The sequence below is a fragment of the Rousettus aegyptiacus genome, unplaced genomic scaffold (genome assembly GCF_014176215.1).
Source record: "Rousettus aegyptiacus isolate mRouAeg1 unplaced genomic scaffold, mRouAeg1.p scaffold_m13_p_7, whole genome shotgun sequence".
Lineage (NCBI taxonomy): Eukaryota > Metazoa > Chordata > Mammalia > Chiroptera > Pteropodidae > Rousettus > Rousettus aegyptiacus.
In genome coordinates, this window is record NW_023416310.1 from 113,450,017 (window position 1) to 113,470,858 (window position 20,842).

Consider the following 20,842-nt stretch of genomic DNA (forward strand, 5'->3'; position numbering starts at 1 on the left):
TTTCTCTTTGTGACTTAATTTTTTATGCTTTATTTTCCAAAGGCCACTTCCTTTAAATCGAGTAACTGGACTGGGCTATGTCTCCTATGGTGACTGTGCTGATCAGTTTACTCTGGTAAGTGGTGTGAATTCATTCAATAAGTAGATTCTAGTCTTGTTTTATTTTAGAAAATGTTTTGAATTATATTTTAAAATATTTGTTACATTGTATTGTTTTGGTTTTTTTAACGATTCCAATTTTGTATATGTTGGCTTTCTGTTGACTTCTTGCTCTCACTATCATTTTCTCTCTAATCCTTTTGAAGTCTTCATCTCTATTTCATTCATTTGCATTTCATATTTCTATCTTTTGCTATCCTTAGCATTTTCCATAGTGACTTTGCTCCCCTTTCTCCCTTCCAATTGTGTCTTCATTTGCATCATGGCTCTTTTTGTCTGCTTCTTTCCTGAGTCTTCTAGTCTTATCACCTGATGCTTTGCTGTCTTTACTTCAAGTTCCTGCACTTGGGCTTAGTGGTTTTCGTTTAGAGATTGTATTGTTTTGTGGAGGATTTGAGGGTTTTGTTTTGTTTCTAATGTATAGTGGAATGTTTGATCACAACTTCCTCTCTTTCAGGCCACATTTTTCTGGTGTATGTTCTTCTGTAGACACAATTTGCTTCTCTTTTTGTCTTACAGTAAGTTTGTATAAAAGCTATTCTATTTTCTTCTTCATGACTTACAGAGTGTATGGCTTGAACTTTCCTAGGTAATGCTTTTTCCTGGAGATTCTAACCAGGGTCTGGGGCAAGAACAGCCTTCTAGAATTCTAATCCCAAAGGCCCTCTCTTTCTGTTTCCACAGAGACGGGCTGCTTCCTGAAAATATTGTGTAACTCTTTATAAAGTTCTTTGCAGCTTCTCTGAGTCAAACCAAGTCCAGAGGGACCTCTAATTCCTTCACCAGTCGGTGCAAACACAGGGCAGGTAAGCAAGTCACCTTCAGGAAGTACATTTTGCTTACATTTCTAAACCCTGCTGTCCCTGGACACCCCTGTATCTCTTTCTGTGAGGCTTTTTTTCTTGACAGCCTGTACGCATGTTTTAGAGTTTACAGATTATATCTGTCTCTAAGTTTCAGTGCAAATGAAACTTTTTGAAGCCTTGTATGATTTCCATGAGGACAAGGGAGGACCGGGATCATGCTCTTTTCCAAATCTGATAATTTAGAGAAATTGAGGCTAAGCTTCCATGCTGTCCTCCCCAAGGCTTTTAGCAAAGTACAGTTTGAGGCATGGTGAAGATATGTCCTTCCTCCATAACTTTCTTTCCTCTTCACTGGCTCCTGCTTTATTTTCAGGCAGGTAATGGGTAATATATGTTAGGGAAGAGTGGGGAAGAGGACGACCAGGAGTGGTGGGAGCTGTAGCAAAGTAGAGAACACATGTATCATCTAAAAGCATTCCCTATCACCTAAGGGGAAACACACACACACACGGTGGACCAACTCGAAAGTATCTGTAGGTCCTTGGTACACCACCTGGTCAGGCCTTCTCCAGATCTTTCTCTGCTGTCTTGCCTTAAGGATCCCCATATTGACTGCGTTTTATCTTGGAGGCTTCTCCATCCCCTGTAATTCCTAAGGTGACCCTTGATGCTGACTTCACTTGTGTCAGAATGTGTTTGCAGAGAAACCTTGTTTTGGGAATCTATCTTATAACCCCACCTTTGGCCCTGTTATAGTCTTATCTCTTTGTCTTTAACAGGTACATTCTTAACCCAAAGCAGCTCTTTGGAGGCTGGAGTCGCCCTGGGTATGTGCACCACTCCAGGGGCTGTAGTGGATTCCCCAATTAGCGTTTGACAACACAACCTCTCAGTTCCCTTGCCTGCAGACAGAGTATGGAGACAGCAGGATAGGGCAACTCTGTGTGGGAAGAGACAGCTAGGTGAGTGGAAATGAGGGGAGAGGGGTATACCTGTGTGGCAGAACAGTCTGGGCCTTAAAGGAAGCTGAGAACAGGCCCGGAATGAGGAGCCTGTACCCCTGCTTGTCACCTGGGCCTCTGTGTGGAGATTTCTGAGGGCTGTGAAGCCCAGCTGCTCTGGAACAAAGTTGGAATGTTGTTTGAGAAGGCACAGGGGTAGGGGCCAAGCCTTTTGGACACTGACCAGAAATAAACAAACTGCAGTGAAATGGATCAAGAATTCCTTCCAATTAGGACAGTTGTGTGGGTTTAATTTTTTTTTCCCTGAAGCAAGAATGGGAACAAAATGCAAAAATCTGTTCTTTTCTTCCAAAAGACTTTAAGTAGCAAATAAGCAAGGTGTCAGGACTGGGGAAGCCTTCTGTCTGGGCTCTGAGTAAATGAACTTGCCTTTTCGTAAAGAGTTTGAGTTAAAATTAAACAGATACATATGCATAGCTTGCAATAGAATGGTCCTGAATGCGGAGCCTTAAAAAGGAACCTGAATGTTTTTCTGGGTAGAGCAAGCAAAGAGAATCAGACAACAGACCATCCTCCAGAAATCCATAAGTAGCCTCTCTTCCACAGCAGGGAGACTTGTCAGAGGGCCCCAGCAACTGTCCTCATCATCTGAAAGCAGATGGCCTATGGCTGTCTCTGGGTGCTCCTGGACAAGGATGGCCACATACATCCCCATGTCTGCCCCCCACCCCTGGTGGAGTCCTCAAAATCTGCAGAAACATTTTCTGTCCTTATACCAATTATCCATGTTGACCCGTTCTTATGTCAATTTGAATCCAGTTTGAAATTCCAATCCAGATAATATATGCCCGGTTCATGGCTGATGCTCAGTGTATGTCTGGTGAATGCATGAATCTCTGCCTTGCTATCCTTTCTGGTCGTCATACTTCCTTCTCTCTCCTATTTTCAACTGTAATTGACTCTTTAAAAACCTGGCCCCAAAGAGAATTTTTAAAATATAGCCACAGGCACCACCCAGTGGAAGGCTGTCAGCGACCTTGGGAAGGGCTAATGGAGGACTTGGATGATACACACAACTTTTCACTCAACTAGAACAAAAGGGACTGTGTCACGTTTACTTTAGGGATATTGGCAGATATTAGAAGCAGCCCGAGCAATACAGATGTAGGAAGACAAATCCCTTTTAAAGTGGACTCATCACAGGCTGGCAGGGCACAAGCTACCCAGCTAGAAATGGTTTTCCATGTTCCCTTTCAGCTAGGGAACTAGGCCATGTAACTAGGTTTCGACTAGTGAAATATGAGTACCTCTCTGAAAATTAAGCTCTTAAACCCTCCATATTCTTCTCCCTTCTTCTGAGGTGGCGCTAGTGAGCCACTTTCAATCACACGGATGACAAGTAGAGCAGGTACCTTAGGCCAAGAAGGTACAGTCACCTGTTGAGGAAGGCAGAAATGCAGGGTCAGCCGGCAGCCTGGATGCCTCATGGAGCAAAGCCTAGCTGCCCTGGACTGTTAACGTGAGGGAAAATTAAACCTCCAGCTCCTATAGTCTAGTGCATTTTGTGGCCTCTTTGTTAGAGCAGCTGAATTCTGACCATAATTCATACACATACTTACTGTAGACCAATATAAAGCGTAAAGTAAAAGTCCCCCAGAGGCTCGCCACTCAAGAGAGACACATTGTGCTCTCACCTTAGCCCTTTCAATATGCTAGTAGGGTGATGTTAAAAAAAGAAACCTATAAAAGAATATGAGCTTGTTTGCAGTAGATTAATAATCCTGCTTGATAATCCTGGATTCAGGGGTGGAATATTGGAGTTGAATTCCTTGTCAGCCCTTAGACAGCACAGTGTCTAGAGATTGTGCCACAAACACACTACTACTCGGTGTCAGAGCAAAACCAAGATTTGCAAGCAGTTCCTGCTGAGGATATGTTCAGGTGTCACCTTGTATGGAAGATGTTAGTACAGTATAATGGTTAAGAGCTTGGTCTTTGGAGTTGGAAAGCTATGGGTTCAAGTCCTATCTCCACTTCTTACTACCTGTGTAAACTTGAGCGCATGTCTTAATTCCTCAGAGTTTCAGTTTTCCCTGCTCTGAAATAGGAATAAATAATAGCATCTCCCTCACGGGGTTGTTGTGGAAATTCAGTGTGATAATGGACGTAAAGGTGTGGCTCCATGCCTGGCACTAAATAAGTTCCCAACATGAGGCTTTTCCATCATTGATCTGTGCGCAATGTGTTAATTAAGTGTCTGCTGTATGCCAGGCACATTTCTAGGCACTAGGGAGATGGCAGTGAGTGACACACAAAAATCTTTGCTGTCATGGATCTTACCTTCAGTGGAAGAGACAGACAATAAAGAAAATTTTAAAATAATAACAGATCTAATGAGATTAAGGTGGATAGAGAACAACTTGCTATTAGTAGTAGTAATAGCTTCGGCTCATGTGAGGTTGTTTGGGTCCAGTTTCCTCCCATAGTTCTGCAGGGTCCATGTAGAAAGCTGGGCAGGGTGGGTGTGGACAGCAAGGGCATTAAAGGACTTGGACAGGAGAACTCGTGCAATGCCATACTTTGTTAGCAGTGGTAGGAGCCCCACTCTGGTCATTAAATGTTCTCCTTAGCTGAGCCTTCACCTGCCAGAGCCCTGCAATTACAGGGCAGTTGACAGTGGAACATGGAATTCTAAGGAGGCACAAGTCTGTGGCATACCAACAAGGTTTCAGATCTCCTGGCCCTCTTTTGGGAGCACAGGTGGCCCCCTTTGGAGACCACTAGCAAAAAGAGTTAACTTTTCTTCACTAATGGTTGGCAGACCATTTCTATTGTGGATGAATCTCTCTATCCATGTATGATGAACTAAACAGCAGTTCTCAACTTCATCTTTCATCAGAATCACTTCTAGATCTTTACAAAAACAGCACCAGAGCACTCATGTTTCCAAAAAGTCTGCTTCGGTGCAGCTCAGGGATGGAGACTGGGCATCTTTACAGCGTTCCAAGGTGCTTTGCATGTGTGCTCAATGCTGGGTACCACTGACTGTAGATCTAACTTTCATCCTTGAATCAATCAGCCCCCAGGCAGGAATGGTCTGGAGGCTGTGCCATTTTAGGACCAGCTTGTCACTTCTCTCCCCAGAGTTTAGAGAAGCGTGGCCATGATGGGGGAGGGACTAGAAACATTTCTAGCAGTGTGGAGTTCATCATAGTGCCATCTCTCTATCCTGGCATGCTTGTTCTACCTTCTCTCCATGGCCTCTCCAAAGTCCAGCTGACCATCAGGCTCTCTGCTTCCAAACTTCATCTCTGGTGACCACCATCCACAGGCACTTCTGCCTTCTTTAAAATCTGGCCCTCAGCAGTCACTGGGTTTTAGAGTTTATAAAGAGCTATTGCATGTATACATGTTATTTAATATTCTCAGTGCCCTATGAGACAGATATTGTAACCATTTTACAAAGAGAGAAGCTGAAAATTTAGAGTATTAAATGATTTGCAGAGGCCTCTTAACCTATAACTGGCAGGTCTGGAACCCAGGTTTCCTTCCTACAAAGCAGTCTCACTTTCCATCCTACATGACAGATTGCTATAGGCAGTGTCCTCCCGCCCGACCACCTAATTTCTGTTGGCATCAAGGTTGTTAGTTTAATCTTCCCAAGTGCTTAGCCCTAAAAATTACATTTTGTCTTTCTGCACATTGCCTATTGTGTTAGGATAGTTTGTTCATGATAATATCCATTAGAATGAATTCATTAAACATAATATTGTTCATATAACACCTTATTGAAAATGATGTTATTTAGAAAAAAAAATGATGTTCATTTTCTGAAAAAGATTGCGCAAAGTAAGACACACTTTTCCAGCTTTAGTTGTAAGTTCTAAATGTAGGACTGACATGGATGTGGGCTAGGCTGAGTTGGCCTTCTTGATTGGTTTGCTGTGAGCATAGCAGGTTCAGGGGCATGAGGGTTTGGGTACTGTTGTGTCTTTAACAACACACTTCATGGAGTCACACCTTTCCTTACACAAGCTCCTACATGGGCATTCATTTATTACAGGGGCTAAAAGGTCTTGGGATAGCAACAAGGTACTTTTTCTGGAAGGTTATCAGCCCCATCACTTTCACATTTTCTTGCAGGAAAATCACAAATGATTAATTGAAGAGATACTCAAATGATTCGCACATGGAATAAAAAACATTGCTTTTGCCTCATCCTCAGGATGAAGTTTTTAGGACCCATCGCTTTAAAGTGCACTGATAGAAATTATCAGAACACAGAGCATCAGGCAATTGTTAATTTCATTTAAATCCCATAGATACCAGCACAATACGTTTGGCAATGGACATTGTCTATTTTCCTGTCATGTAGCTCAGATTTCTTCATCATTCAAGTGAAGCAGCTCCATTGCATAGAGAGAATGCTTGAGCTGCCAGCACTGGCATTATGTGGATCTTGAGATATTTCCAATTAGATGACAGAGGCAGCTGCCTCAGGGAGAGTTGGGAAGATGACTCCCTTTGGGCTACAGCCCCCTGGGGAGAGAGTTTACAGTTGAGAAATAGCTGCATTCCCATTCAGTTTCCTGCAGGGGGCCCACACAGCAGACAGGAGTGTAGACCTGCCCTTCTCTATGTGTTGAGCTGATGCTGAGCATGGCAAGGCCACACTGGACCCCTGAAGCTCCCAGAGCCCAGAGCCCACTGGCTAATTCTCATCTCTTCACCTTTGTACTGTCTCTCCCCCTATGTCAGATGGGGATAGTGGTGGATTAGACCCTGAAGAAGAAGAGATATATATGAACCTAAAGATGAATATATAGCAAAATTATACAAAATACAGAACAAAGAGGAAAAAACTTTTAAAAGTGGACAAAACATAGACTTGTGAGACAAACTGGGCAGTCTAACATACATGCAACTGGAATCCCTAAAAATAAGGAGAAGAGGAAGAGGAAAAAATATGAAGAAATTATTTTTTCCAAATTTTACTGACCTATAAGCCCAGAGATCTATGAAGATCAACAAACCCCAAGGAGGACAAATACAAAGGAAACCACATTGAATCACACTGTAATCAAAGTCCTGAGCCCCAATCATCAGAGCCCATCTTAAAAGCAGCCAGACTAAAAGACAGTTTAAATACAAAGAAACAAAAATAGGAGTGACTAAGAAGTTATAAAAAAACAGAAGAGAATGGAACAAAATATTTAATATAATAAAGCAAAAAAGATCATCCTAGAATTATATACACAGTATCTTCAAAACGAAGAAAAATTGAGGACATCAGATAAAAGTTCAGATCATTCTTTTTTAGCCGACTTGTACCATGAGAAATGGTAAAGGTAATTCTTCAGGTGAAGGGAAATGATACATGATAGATCCTTACAGAGATTTAAGAAGCAACAGAAAATTTAAATATGTGTGTAAGTATAAAATACTTTTTTCTTAGTTAAAACAACTCCTTCAAAGATAATTGACTGTTTAAAGCAAAAATAATAACAATATATTGTTTGGTTTATAATGCAGTAGCTGTGAAGAAGCAATTTACAGAATAGAAGAAAACATTTGCAAACCATATATCTGATAAGGGACTAACATCTAAAATATGTAAAGGACTTCTACAACTCAATTACAAAAAAAAAAATCCACAGAAAACCCCAATTTAAAATTGGGCCAAGGGTTCAAGTAGACAATTCTCCAAAGAAGACATACAAATGGACAATAGGAATATGAAAAGCTGCTTGACACCACTAATCATCAGGGAAATATCACAATGAGAGATCACCTCATATCTGTTAGGATGGCTACTAACAACAAAAAAAGAGTGTTTGTAAGGACACGGAAAAATTGGAACCCTCATGCACTGTTGGTGGGAGTATAAAATGGTGCAGCCTCTATGGAAAACAGAATGGAGTTCCTCAAAAAATTAAAAATAGAACGACCATATGATCCAGCATTCTACTTCTGGGCATTTATCCAAAAGAATTGAAATCAGGTTCTTGAAAACATATCTGCATTCTCTTGTTCATTCCAGTGTTATTCATAACAGTTAAGCTATAGAGACAACCTAAATGTCCATCGATTAATTAATGAATAAATAAAACATATATATATATATACATACATGGAATGTTATTCAACCTTTTTTTTTAAAAAAAAGGAAATTTGTCATATGCTACAACATGGATGAACTTTGTTGTGCTAAGTGAAATTAGCCACCCCCAGAAAGACAAATATTAAGTGATTCCCATTATATGAGGTATCTAAAGTAGTCAACTCATAGAAGCAGAAAACAGAATGATAGTTGACAGCGGCTGGGGTGGGGGAATGGAGAGTTGATAATCAATGAGCATACAATTTCAGGTATGCAAGACGCATGAGTTCTAGTGGTCTGCTGTACGACATTGCACCTGTAGCTAACGATACACTCAAAACATTGTTAAGTGGGTAGAGCTCATGCTAAATGTTCTTACTTCACTTTTTAAAAGGATATATCTTCAAAGCAGCCATTTGCTCAAGCTGTATCTACTACTGAACCTAGATAGGGTAGGTGTGCCTCGGCTGTGCAACCCTAGAACCTGAATGGCTCTTCACATGGCACTTTTCATACATCTATGCCATAGATTGTGTCTTCTTGTCTAAAATAGAAGCTCTCTAAGCACAGGAATCTCCCTAGTGCTTACACAGTGCCTGGCCCAAAGCAAATATTTGTGGAATAGATTTTTAGAAAATTTTGTGAAATAAATGAAACTGTATGTATTCTGCCATTGTGTGGGGTCAGACCATCTGTGTGGGGTCTGACCCCACACAATGGCAGAATACCTACAGTTCTATTTTGTGGTCTATTTTGTGGTCTTCATAAATTCCTCATTGAAGTCTGTGCATTCCACCTAACTGATTGTTGTCTACAGATGTATATCTGTGCCAAGCTCAAGACAATGGGACACTGTGATCAAAACTGATACCAGAAGTGGCCTGAACTAAGTGAAGAAAACCATCTACTCTGCTCTTCTCTGTCTGAGCAGCCCATTCCTCGAACTTGACCATTTCTGACTCTGATTGAGAATAGCTGGCCAGAGCCACTTTTCACATTTCAGTTTTAGGGGATTAAGGAATGAATGTTCTTACCAGTTATCCCAGGCAGAACTGGTACTCCCCCAGAGCCCTTTGTTCTTTCCTGTAGTCTAACATTCAGAGGATTAGATTGTCATTATTGTTAGTGTATCTGATTCTCTGCAAAGGGGAAGTCAAAATCATCCTGTTCATGTATTTCATCGTTTCTGAGTGCCTGCTGGTTGGCTGGCACTAAGCTAGAAACATCCCTGGCTCAGTTTATTATGCACATAGTAGGCCTTTATTAAACATGTACTGTCATTAGTCTCTGTGGCATGGATCTTGGCTTTGGTAGTCCTCAGTCCACAAGAAGTCAGGCTTGCTACCTTTCAGAATAAGTTTCTCATAGCCTACCCAAGGTGACAATGCAACTAAATAAAATGTAGCGCTTTTTAAAGGATGCAAAAGAAGGCCTATAGCAGAGACAGCTAGCTGCTTTCTGAAAATCCTTGTCTCCTTCTTTAGTAATGGAACCTGGATTTTTACTAGGGCACATTATCTATCACCTGAAAGACAATTCCCCCCCGCGCCCCCCCCCCCCAAACTTCTTTGAGTACGTGTAGCCATGTGATTAAAACTTGGCAAATGAGATATAATGAAAAATTGTATGCCAATTTCAAAATTTCCATGAAGGGAGTGTGCATCCCCTTCACCCTTACCTGCCTGCCACCCAGAATAAAAATGTGATCGCTGGAACCCTAACAGCTATCTTGGCCTGTGAGGATAGAGGTCAAGCAGTAGAGAGAGTAGACATAAGCTGGAGGGAGCCTGGCATCTTAAGTGCTGACATGTCAATAATTACTTGAAATGTAAATAATCTAAATGTACCAATCAAAATACAGATTGACAAAGTGAATAACAAATCATGATCCAACTATATGCAGTTGACAAGAAGCTCATTTTAAATTCAATATAGGAGGAAAGAGAGCCAACAGTGTGGAAGGTGTTTTGCTTTAAGTCACACAGCCAGCTAGTAGCAGAGCAGAGACTGTGATCTAAGCCTTGGTCACCTGCGGGAGCCCGCCCACAGAGATCCAGAGATCATCAGTACCTGAAAGAGGGGGATGATGCCTAAGAAAAAAAGAAGATAGGAAAGCGCTTCGGGAGGGCATACAGTCACTACTGCAGCCCCGTCTTTATTTAGCACAGCCTTTATATAAGTTTTTGGATACAATAGCAGAGCATACATGATAGCAAAGCACAGAGTACAATGGCAAAGCGCAAAGTACATTACCATAGGAATGCTGACATTTACATAAGTTCCTATATATCCTTCCCTCAGGGTAGAACATCCTTTTCTGGGCTGTAAAACATTCCACTATCTTAAACAGGTTTCTTTATGATGCAAGTCTCCCCACCAGAGTCAGTAATGTTTAAGTTAACATCTTGCTTCCTAGAACCATTGTTTAAGCAGTCTCAGCAGCTGCTCCACGGCTATCAGCTATGTGACTTCTTCAGTGCCTCAAAATGGCTCCCGACAGTCACCCCTATTTTACCTTGCCTCAGCTTAGAGCTCATGCTCAGTTCATCCTGCTGTCCCCCTTGTCTGTATTCTTGGGTAAACTGCCCTATAGCAGGAGTGGGGGCTTAGGAGGTGGTCCTTCACCTTCATAAGAATTGAAATAGAGAAGCATTGCACATGAGTGACCTGGCTGCAGCTACCTTTCATCATCCTGGAGTTTCCTGCCTAGCAAAATTTTTCTCACTGATATCACATCACCGTGTTGGATCCACACCCTTCCTTATCCTAACTCTTCCTTTGTAATCCCTTAGATCAAGGATTACGGTCCCCAGGTGACAGTCCCCAAAATGAAGCAGCTGCTCATCTTTCTGACAACTAAAATAGTTCTGCATTGTGTGATGCTGACACGGTATCCCCCTCACCTCTTCTGCAGTTACTCTGTCGCAGGGCAGATGTGGAAGTTCATTGCCCAGAATCACCCTCCCTGTGTAGCTGTAATAGGAGAAACTGGAGGTGGAGAAGGAGTTATTCTCAGGAGGAAGTTGCAGGCAGACCTGTGGGCAGCCCCAGAGGTGAGGTTCATGGCAGCTTCCTGGTGAGGATCACTTTCCTAGAATTATAGGCAATAGACCTAGTAAGTGGCAGCTTCTTAAGTTTCTGTAGGCTGAGATGGTTGGCAGCAGCTTCCCAGAGTTTTGTGGGACTCTCAGGAGCATCTAGGTAAGCTCCTGAGAGGCTCTGTCTGCAGAGCTTGGAGCTGAGATCTTTAGGCATAGCTTCCCTGCTCTCTGCTCTTCCAGCTTTTCCAGTAGTTGTAAAAGTCCTACTTCTAAGTTAAAGCTCTCCATTTTGCAGCATGGTGCCCACTTGCCTGTTCTGTTCACTAAATGGTTCTGTTTTTCTTCCTTCTGGGAGCCAGGAAAGATTGCAGGCCACATGATTTGTGATGATCATTCAAATGTGAGGGAAAGTGACTTGTGTTCCTTCCAGGAAGAAGTTCTCAGAGCCCTTGCACCGCACACCACACGCCCTTCCCTCTGAATGCTCTGATGGTCATCCAGATCAGCCTGCTGACTGTCATGTAGCATGAGTAGAAAGCGAACCTGCTATGTCACTGAGATGTGGGGTGTGACCTTGCCCTTCCTGACTGACACAGAAATGGTAAATACGGAGCTAGGCCGTACAGTAGTACAGACATTTCACCTCACTGCAGGGCTTGAAGGTGGCATATAATTTCAAATTACAGCCCAAAAAGGACAAAAAACCTGACCTCCCTGCTAATAAAAAGGAACTCCTCTCTGCCTGTCTTCAAGCTGGTACTTTGGTCTCTTCCTGCCTTTGGATTTGGACTCCTACTGGAACTTTCCATCAGCTCTCTGGTGGCAAGATGTGGGACTTCTTAGCCTCTGTAACTGCCTGAGCCTATTTTTATATGTTTTATATGTTTATATAGTATATAGTATAGTATATGTATTTTATATTTATAGTATATATATATTTATATTATATATATATATAAGATAAAACCGAATATATACTGTGTGTATATGTGTGTATATATATATATACACACACGTATATAATATTTGATTTTATTTTTTTGAAGAACCCAGATGAACACAAGGCATAAAGAATATAGACCAATTAATCTAGTAAACATACAGATCCAAGATTTCAGTGGCTGAGCCAAGTTGCTGACTTGGTTGCATTTTTTATTCTAACTACATCAATTTAGTTGATGAAAAGTCCATCATGAGAAATCAGCATAGAATATGCAGAGAAATTTTCACAAGACCAACTAGAATCACAAGTGCAATTACTACTTTGCATAATGTTCGAAAGTGAAATTGAAAATATTCAAAATATCTGTGGGTTCACTGACAGTTATCATAAAACTTAAAGCATGAATACGTTTTAAGTGTACCTTTTATTTTATTTTTAACAATTCTCATTACTGTACCTAAATGGAGCATTTTTCTTTAATTAAAACCAATATTTAAGGAAAACGATGGCACAGCAACTTTCAACAGTACCAAGTACACAGACTCAAGTAGATGAAAAAAAAATGGAGGCTGAAAGCATATTAATGATTCCAATTATAGCAAACACCATTTGAAGTTTTATTTCCAAATATTAAATTTATATCATTGATTTTGTATATTATCTTTTGCTTTAAATATTAAATTTCAATTTTTATGCCCCCTCCTCAAAAAAAGTATTTCATCAACAAGAAGGCCATTTGACAGTAATAGGGCTGTGTGCCCGGGTGTGGCAATGTGAGCCCTTCCTATTCGGGCCGCGACCACATCAAAGTGCCCTGGGCCTCCTTTACTAGCCACTGGCTGGGCCCCTCCTGAGAGCCCCAATGCCTTCCTGTCCCTGGCTCCCCTCATCTGATCTGCCCCTGGCAGTCCAACTCTCTCATATAGCACACTCTCCCCAGGTCCCTGCCACCCCACACTCCAGGGGTCACCCAGCCAGGGGACTTCCTCAGGGGAAGCAGTTCTTGCTGCAAGATCTTGAGATAGTTGCATCATCTCTCAGTCCCTCATATGTAGAGTGGCAAGAATAATAACTCTTTTGTAGAGCTTTTGTGAGAAATAAGTGAGGTAGTAGGTACCTAGTATGGTGCCCAGTTGAACACTGTAGTGATCTTTCTCCCCTTCATTATTTCTCATTTCATCCTAACAGATAACCAATTCCCTGATCTTCAAAATATAGACCTAGTCATAGTTTTCTCCATCTCAAAGAACTTTGGTGAGTCACAATAACCTACAGAATAGAAACCAAGCTCCTTGGCAAAGTATATGAGGAATATCTGCTCTTTTGTACACTGACAGCCTTGCTTCTCCCTATGCTATGTGCACATTTACCCCTTGCTCGACTGGGCTTCTCAGTTTCCTCACCTCCAGCCTTTGTCTCGGTGGCTTCATCAACCTACAATGTCCAGCTATCCCTCTGGACCTCAAAGGTCCAGCTCAGGGGGTCACTTTCTCACTCCAGCATGAGTTAACCAATCCCTGCTCAACATGTCATACACATCATTTGTAGGGCATGTTACTCTGTCAAGTTCAGAGAGTAATTATGAATATTTCTTTCTATACTGCCTCCTACATCTGTGTTTGCTCACTACTGAGCTCAGAAGGAGGGTCACTAATTGAGTGACATTGAAGACCTGAGAAAAAAAGAATCCTCATTAAGGAAGGAAAGAAGATGCAAGGGAGAGAAATGCCTTGGGTATTGTGCAAGGAGAATCGATGTCCACATCTGTACAGGAAGGTGAAGGGCATGGTGTTGAGAGGAAGCTATACATCAGATCCATCAGTAAATCATCACCATGATTCCCTCACCATATGGGACTGGGCACTGTCCTTCATTGTCCCTGGATTAGAAACTTCAAGGTCCTTATGACAACCTACTCCCTGGGGACTCAGAACCACAGGCTGCCTCAGCCGTTCCTGCATATGGTGAAAAGCGCCTTCACTCAGATGCATGAATTATCACACAGGTAGCTTCTGTCTGGAGCATAGTGATTCTTTACCAAAATGATCATGGGAATGAAAAGCAAATCAAGGCTTCTTAGGTTTTTTTTTTTAAAAGTAAAAACAAAAACAAAAGCAAAAACAAAAGCAAAAACAAAACCTTTCCTATAATAACTAGCTTTCCTGTTCTTTGAAAGTCTGAATTCCCCAGAGTTTCACTTGTAGTGGTTGCCATTTGTGATGGTGTTTTTTTTTTTCTATTTTAAAGAAACAAATGATAGTTGTAAAGTGTTGGAAAACATCCTACAGAAACAGTGGGAAAAGTAGATTCACTCCAATAATTTGATTTGTTCTTTCTTCTGTCAGATTCTTGGGCATCTGCTATTTGTTGATACACGTGATAGGTACTGGAGGTGTCAAAAGAATGACACCACAGACCTTCTCAGTGGTCTTACAGAGGCTCAGAGAGTGCTGCTCACAGAGTTCCTGGAGCCACAGAGCAACCCATTGATTAAAGAAGGAAAGAGGTGACCATTTAAGTGCCTATTATAACAAATGGTGTGTTACTCCTTCAGTCTATAGTATAGGTTGGATAAAATACTGAGTCTTGTCAGAGAATAATGACAATTCAAGAAATGGGTTTTATTAATCAGATTTCTGTATATGGGAACTACATCAATTTTGTTATATGGTGGTAGCAGCCTTTACTCCAGCAAGCTCTTGTTTGTATTTGAATGATTGTTTGTAGATGCAAAGCACTTTAAAATATTTCATACCTTTACTCCACCCAATAAAGCTGTGGGCTATGTATTTTTATCTCCATTTTGTAGCTGAAAAAAAACTAACAGAAAGTTTAAATGGATTGCCTATGCACAATTAGCGAGTAGTGGGTCAGGAACCAGAGCCTAAATGCCCTGCCTTTGTGTCTGTAAACCTTGTTTACTGGATTCTCCAAGGAGCCACAAAGCTTATGAGTGGGCAGGGAGCCACCTCTCTAATCTCGGGTCCAAGGTGCATGCCAGATTGCTCTAGAGTCAGTGTTTTCTCTCAAAGTTTGAAAACAATACATACAGGTAAACCAAATGAGACTTTGTGATCCCATAGCAAATCTCTACTCCAGTGGGCACTGGAAGCCAGGAAAGAAGAGAAAGGAAATAATCAAACAGTTAAGTATCAGCCAAAGCTCCACCCTGGGTTCCTTTAGGAACAAAAGCTTCAGAAGGGGCTGACTTTGGGCTGGGTCCCTGACCACACTCTGGGGACAATTTAGGCAGGTCTCCCAGTGAACCAGCCGTAGGTAGGCAAGGCAGAAAGCCAGCACCCCGCACCTGATTTCCCATTCCCTCTCTCCCCAAGACTAGTACATTTCTTTGCTTTTCACTTCACCCAGCTTGGATATGCTATCCCAGAATCAGTCTCTGAAGTGCTACTGTAACCACCCAAGGTCAGAGACACCAGGGCCAGCTTCCTGGCAGCCTTCTTATGTGTAACCCTCACACACAAACTGGGGACCTTTCCTGAAAGTGGAAAACAACTTCATCAAAGAGAAATAACAAGGGACCTTGTCATTATGTTGCAGGCTTCCACTGGAAGGGAAAGAGTGAGCAGAGTTAAATGTCTCCCCTGGGCCTCCTGGCTAGTAGCATGGCTGGACCTCTTGGGTTTCCTATGCCTACAAATAAGAAGCCTGCTCAATGAACTGATCACTTAAAGAAGCTTTTTAGTCTATGGAGTTTCAATTTAAAACACTAAGCCATCTTCAGAAAATGTTCTCTTACAGTTGTCTCTTGCAATTCACTTGATTAATCTTTAATTGTCCTCATGGCTGTGTAATGGAGAGAGTTTCTAAGAATTGAATTTCTTCTAAGAACATGAGCTTGCTTGCCCATTTGATTTGCCAAATGCAGCAAGGGAGCATTTTGCCTATGCTTTCTCAAGATTTATTATGGAGCAGCTAATTTATTCTCTGTTCAATTGGACATCTACAATCTGAGAAAGTTGTTAGAAAAGGAATAGAATAGAGAGGTGTGTGATCATACTCTGTGAACAGAGTTCATTTGAATTAATTGGAACTTTCAACCAAGTTCCTCCAGAATTTTGGATGTAACAATAAACAATGGAGATGGAGCATGAGATGATACAACTGCCAACAGAGTGTTTTTTTCATCTTCAGGGATATGCAGTCAGCAAACTTACCCCACCCTACTGTACCTCACCAGGCATAAAGTGTCAAGTTTAGTAATTCACAGGTAAGGAGAAACAGAGGAGAAGGTAGGGTTCTATATTGTGGTAAAAGTAGTGTCAACGCCAAGACATGTTGTCAGCAGTTCATAAGAAGAGCAGAGCTGCTTACTCAAGTCCCCTACACTGTGGAAAGTGGTTATGAGCAAGCGCTCATGAGGCCAACTGACAGGGTTGAAATTTCAGCTCCACCACTTACTGTGTGGCCCTGGGCAAGTTATTCACCCCTTTGCAACTCAGTTTCCTCCATGGAAAAATGAGAAGAATAATAATGTCCCTATAGGGTTATTGTGAGGGCTCCTTGATCAATATATGTGAAGCTATTAGAACAGTGCCAGTAAACCATGTATGTGTTTGCTAATATGCTGCAGCTACATTGACAGAACCTGACAATCAAGTTTTGCTAGGAAGAGCCCCTTTAATGAATGTGTTTTTTGTGTGCAGACATAATGCTGCTATAGTGTTTTGGTGTGTGTTTTTAAAGTATTTAGAAACAATTTGATTTTTAAAGTAGACATTGAACTGATTTGGGTATAAATTTACTTTGTAAAATCTCTTCATTGAAAAAGCATAAAGAATCATCACAAGGTTTAAGCCGTCCAGTTTTTAATAACAGACATTTTTTTAGGTTCCTATTTTACATGGTTTACATGTAAGAAAAGATTTTGAAGCAGAAAAGGAACAGCCACACAACCCAGAAATCACCATCAAACTCAGCATCTTTAAAAAAGACATACCTTACTGATTTTCTTTTCGTTAAAATAGTAAATATGCCCATGTATAAAAAATGTGGGAAACTCAGAAAAGTAGATAATTTAGAAAAGAAAAAAAAATTCAGTACCAGCTCCCAGTTACCGTAAATCTCATGATGTATTTCCTTTTAGTGTTTTCTTCATACAGAGAATTTACAACTTTCATTGGTTTTACACAATCCATCATCTTCCTTTTTAACTTACCCTTACAGCATGAGCATTTTTCTGTGCTAGTGCCATGATTCAAACCCCACCTCATAACTCAGGATTTAGGGGTGAGCGTTGTTATGTTTCTGCACCAAGACGTTGTCTTTCCCTTAGAGCTGAAGAGGCAGCCCAGCTCCATCCTCCAAATGTGTGGAAATTAAAACTAGATTAATAAGATATTATCTTTAGCATTCCCAGCACAGTTATTAACATCTCAATATATGAGTTAAACTATATATGCTGATACTGGTTTTAACCAAGTGTGGCAGTACAAACATCCTAAGGGATCAGTCCTGGTGGATTGCACTGCTCAGCCCAGGCTCCCATAACAACTACAGATTGGGTGGCTCAAATCATAGAAATGTATTTCCTCACAGTTCTGGAGGCCAGAAGTCCAAGACTGAGGTGTCAGCAGGGCTGGTTTCATTCTGAGGCCTCGCTCCTTGGCTCACATGGGGCAAATTTCTCCCTGTGCCTTGACATTGTTTTCCCTCTGTATGTGTCCACATCATAATTTTTTCTTGTAAGGACTACAATCAGACTGGATTAGGGCTCACTTGCATGTCTTCATTTAATGACCTCACTGAAGACCTTATCTGCGAATACAGTCAATTATAAGGTACTGGGGGTTAGAACTTCACCATATGAATTTTTAGGGGCCACAATTCAGCCCATAAAAAGGATCTATTAGACTTTAACTATTTTGGCTTTAAATATTATAAATATCTTCCAAGACAGCAAGTGGAGCAGTGGCTATTGAGGACTGGGGTGGGGGTGGAGAGTACCTGCTAATGGGTATGAGGTGGTCTTTTTTTTGTTTTGATATGATGAAAATGTTCTAAGATTATGGTGATGTTGCATGACTTTGCGAAGATACTAAAATCCATTGAATTGTATTTATGGTATGTAAAGTATATTTCAATAAAGCTATTAAAAATAGGGAAAAACAATAAAACCATTAAAAATAGGGAAAAACAATAGCAAGCTCTGTGAAAACAAAGAAAAGGTGAGAAGCTAGAGACAATATTTCACTTTCTTCACAATTTTGCTTTGGGCCACCCTTGGCCAGGATTCTATGTCACCTGTCTCTCTGTTCTCATACCTGTAGTCACAGCACAATCAGGGCTATAGAGAGAGGCATGAACGGCACACCCTGGAAGAAAGGGGAAGAGGGAGTTGATGCAGGTGGCAGGGTGTAAGGGACACTCTGGCCTGAGAGGTGGGGACATCCAGGCAAAGACAAGAGCTGTGGCAAGGGTGGATGAAGTCACGAGTGAAGTATGTCTGAGGGTGGGCAGAGGGGCGGATGTGTGACCAGAAGCGAGAGAGGACAGCTGGAGAGGGAAGGAGCCCTGCTGGCCTCCTAAGATGTGCTAACCAGGTTGGACTTTTATCCTGGTTTCAGAGAGACCAGCGATGATTTTTCACAAGAGACTCAGATGTAGTTTTTGAAAGCTCATCTTGGCTTCAGAGGAGATGATAAATTAGAAGCCTGGAGGAGTGGTAAGCCAGGAATGAGGGAGACTTGAGAGAAGCCAGGTGCAGTCCTGTGCAGGAGGGAGAAAGTGGATGGCATGTTCAATTCAGAAGGCAGTGTTAGGAAAATCCACTTTTTAAATGCAGGTATACATCTATAATCTAAAGAACTGCAGTTTTAACTGTCAAAAGATGGTATTCAATTCTATTACCCAAGGAGCACATCACCCCTCCCATACAGAGGTCCGAGAAGGGAACCTATACTAAGAACAAGCTAAGAGAGAATGCACCTGTCCATATCCCTTGAGTCTTATTTCATTGGATATATTTTAAAGTTCTACTACTTAAATAAGTTTAAATTCTGTGATGGAAAGAAATGTCACTTCCATCACTGCTTTAATGGAAAGGCTTATTTTAGAGGTGGGAGATATCTAGGCAAATGGATGCAGGAGGATTCATATCTCTAATTTTGGAGGATTCTGAATTTTTGCCAGCCCAATAGCTCTGGAAGACTGTGGTCTCTGCTGTTCTTGTTGAACTGCTTCATGTCTTAAGGCTGCTATTTTTCTTAATGCTAAATAGATCATGGACTCTTATCACATAGATGACAAATAGCATTAGTAGCATTAAGTAGCATTGTAAGAATTAATACATTTTTATTGGTTGAAAAGATAGTGCTGGGGGTCAACAAATAAAAGGCTTAAGCAGATAGTACCCCCCCCCCCCATATAAGTCAGATTCCCCGAGAAACTGTTAGTTCACCAAAGGGCCTATATGGAAATTAATGGAAGCATTCTAACTGCAGTCACATACCAAAATAGAATTTTGAATACTTTGAAAGAGAGGAAATCAGTTGTAAGAAAAATACTGTAAAATAACTGTGTATTTTTCCCAGGAGGGGTGGCAGATACTGGAAGCTGAAGCATGAAAAACTCCGATTTCTCCATAAAAGAACTTCTCTAAAGAGGAAAGGATCATCCAACGTCCACATGTCTTGATTTGTTGTGGCCAGAAACAGAGAGCCATCTCAATGACCTCAAGAAATAGAGTTGTATATTGTAATACTATGCCACATTTTTAGGCACTTACCACGTGCCAGAAACTGTGCTAAGCCTTTTATGATATTGCTTAGGCATTGTAATAACCCTGTGAAGTTGACGATATTATTCTCCTTATAATATGGCTGGAGAGACCGAAACTCAGAGAGGTTAAGGGTTTGGTCAAGGTTGCACAGTGTGCATGAGGCAGAGTCTTCATTCAAGACCGAGTGTTTGAGACCCTGAGCCCAAACTCTGAATGTTTTGGTTAAATTCCTCAAATGATAAAAATGCACGTGTGTAAGGCCCAAGGCATTGCTAAGGGATGTCTCGTTCTTGGCCTTGCCTTCTCTGTCCACACTTCCTCACCCTGTGTGCTAGGTTTTTGCTCTCTCGCCCAGAATCAACGTCACAGCACCCTTATCATTGGAGCCTTACTGCCTCTCAGGGATCAGTTCCAAATTCCTGTGGAAAGAATCTTCTAGGTCCAGCTCATCCTTTCAAGCCAGGTTCACAGGTCAGAACCCCCTGGCCAACCAGCACTAACTTATCCCTATGTCAGCTGATCTAGTCCAGTCAGTGGGCTGAGGTGGGATCCTGTGCAGCAGGACATGGTCACCAAAGCACTAGGCAGGAGGGCAGGAGAGATGGCCCTGGAGGACAGGGGATAGAGGGGGGCACATCTAAAGGGAGGAACATTGTTCATCAGGACAAACTCCCTAAGAAGACGTGGAGACTGAGAAACTACATGGTCCACTGATGACTGGATAACCAAGGGTTAGCCAAAGGACCATGGAGGACTGTCAGAATTCATGAACCCCAGTCCTTACCCCAAACTCAATCACTACAGTCTGTTGACATCTTTTCCTCCTATCACTCAGACCTGCAATGGCAGTTTTCCTCATTCTCCTTCTCCAAGACTAATCAGATTTATTTTTCAGTTCTCCCTAGTGAATATTCTAGAATCCACACTTGATTTCTGAATCCAGACCCATATCTCAGGTTGTACACACTGAACACACAATAGTACCACGACAGTCACATCATTCTATGAGGAAGGACTATTACCTGTTCTTATAGATAAGGAAACTGAGGCCAGACTCCACCTATCTTTCCTGTTATTATCCAGCTGTGTGTCC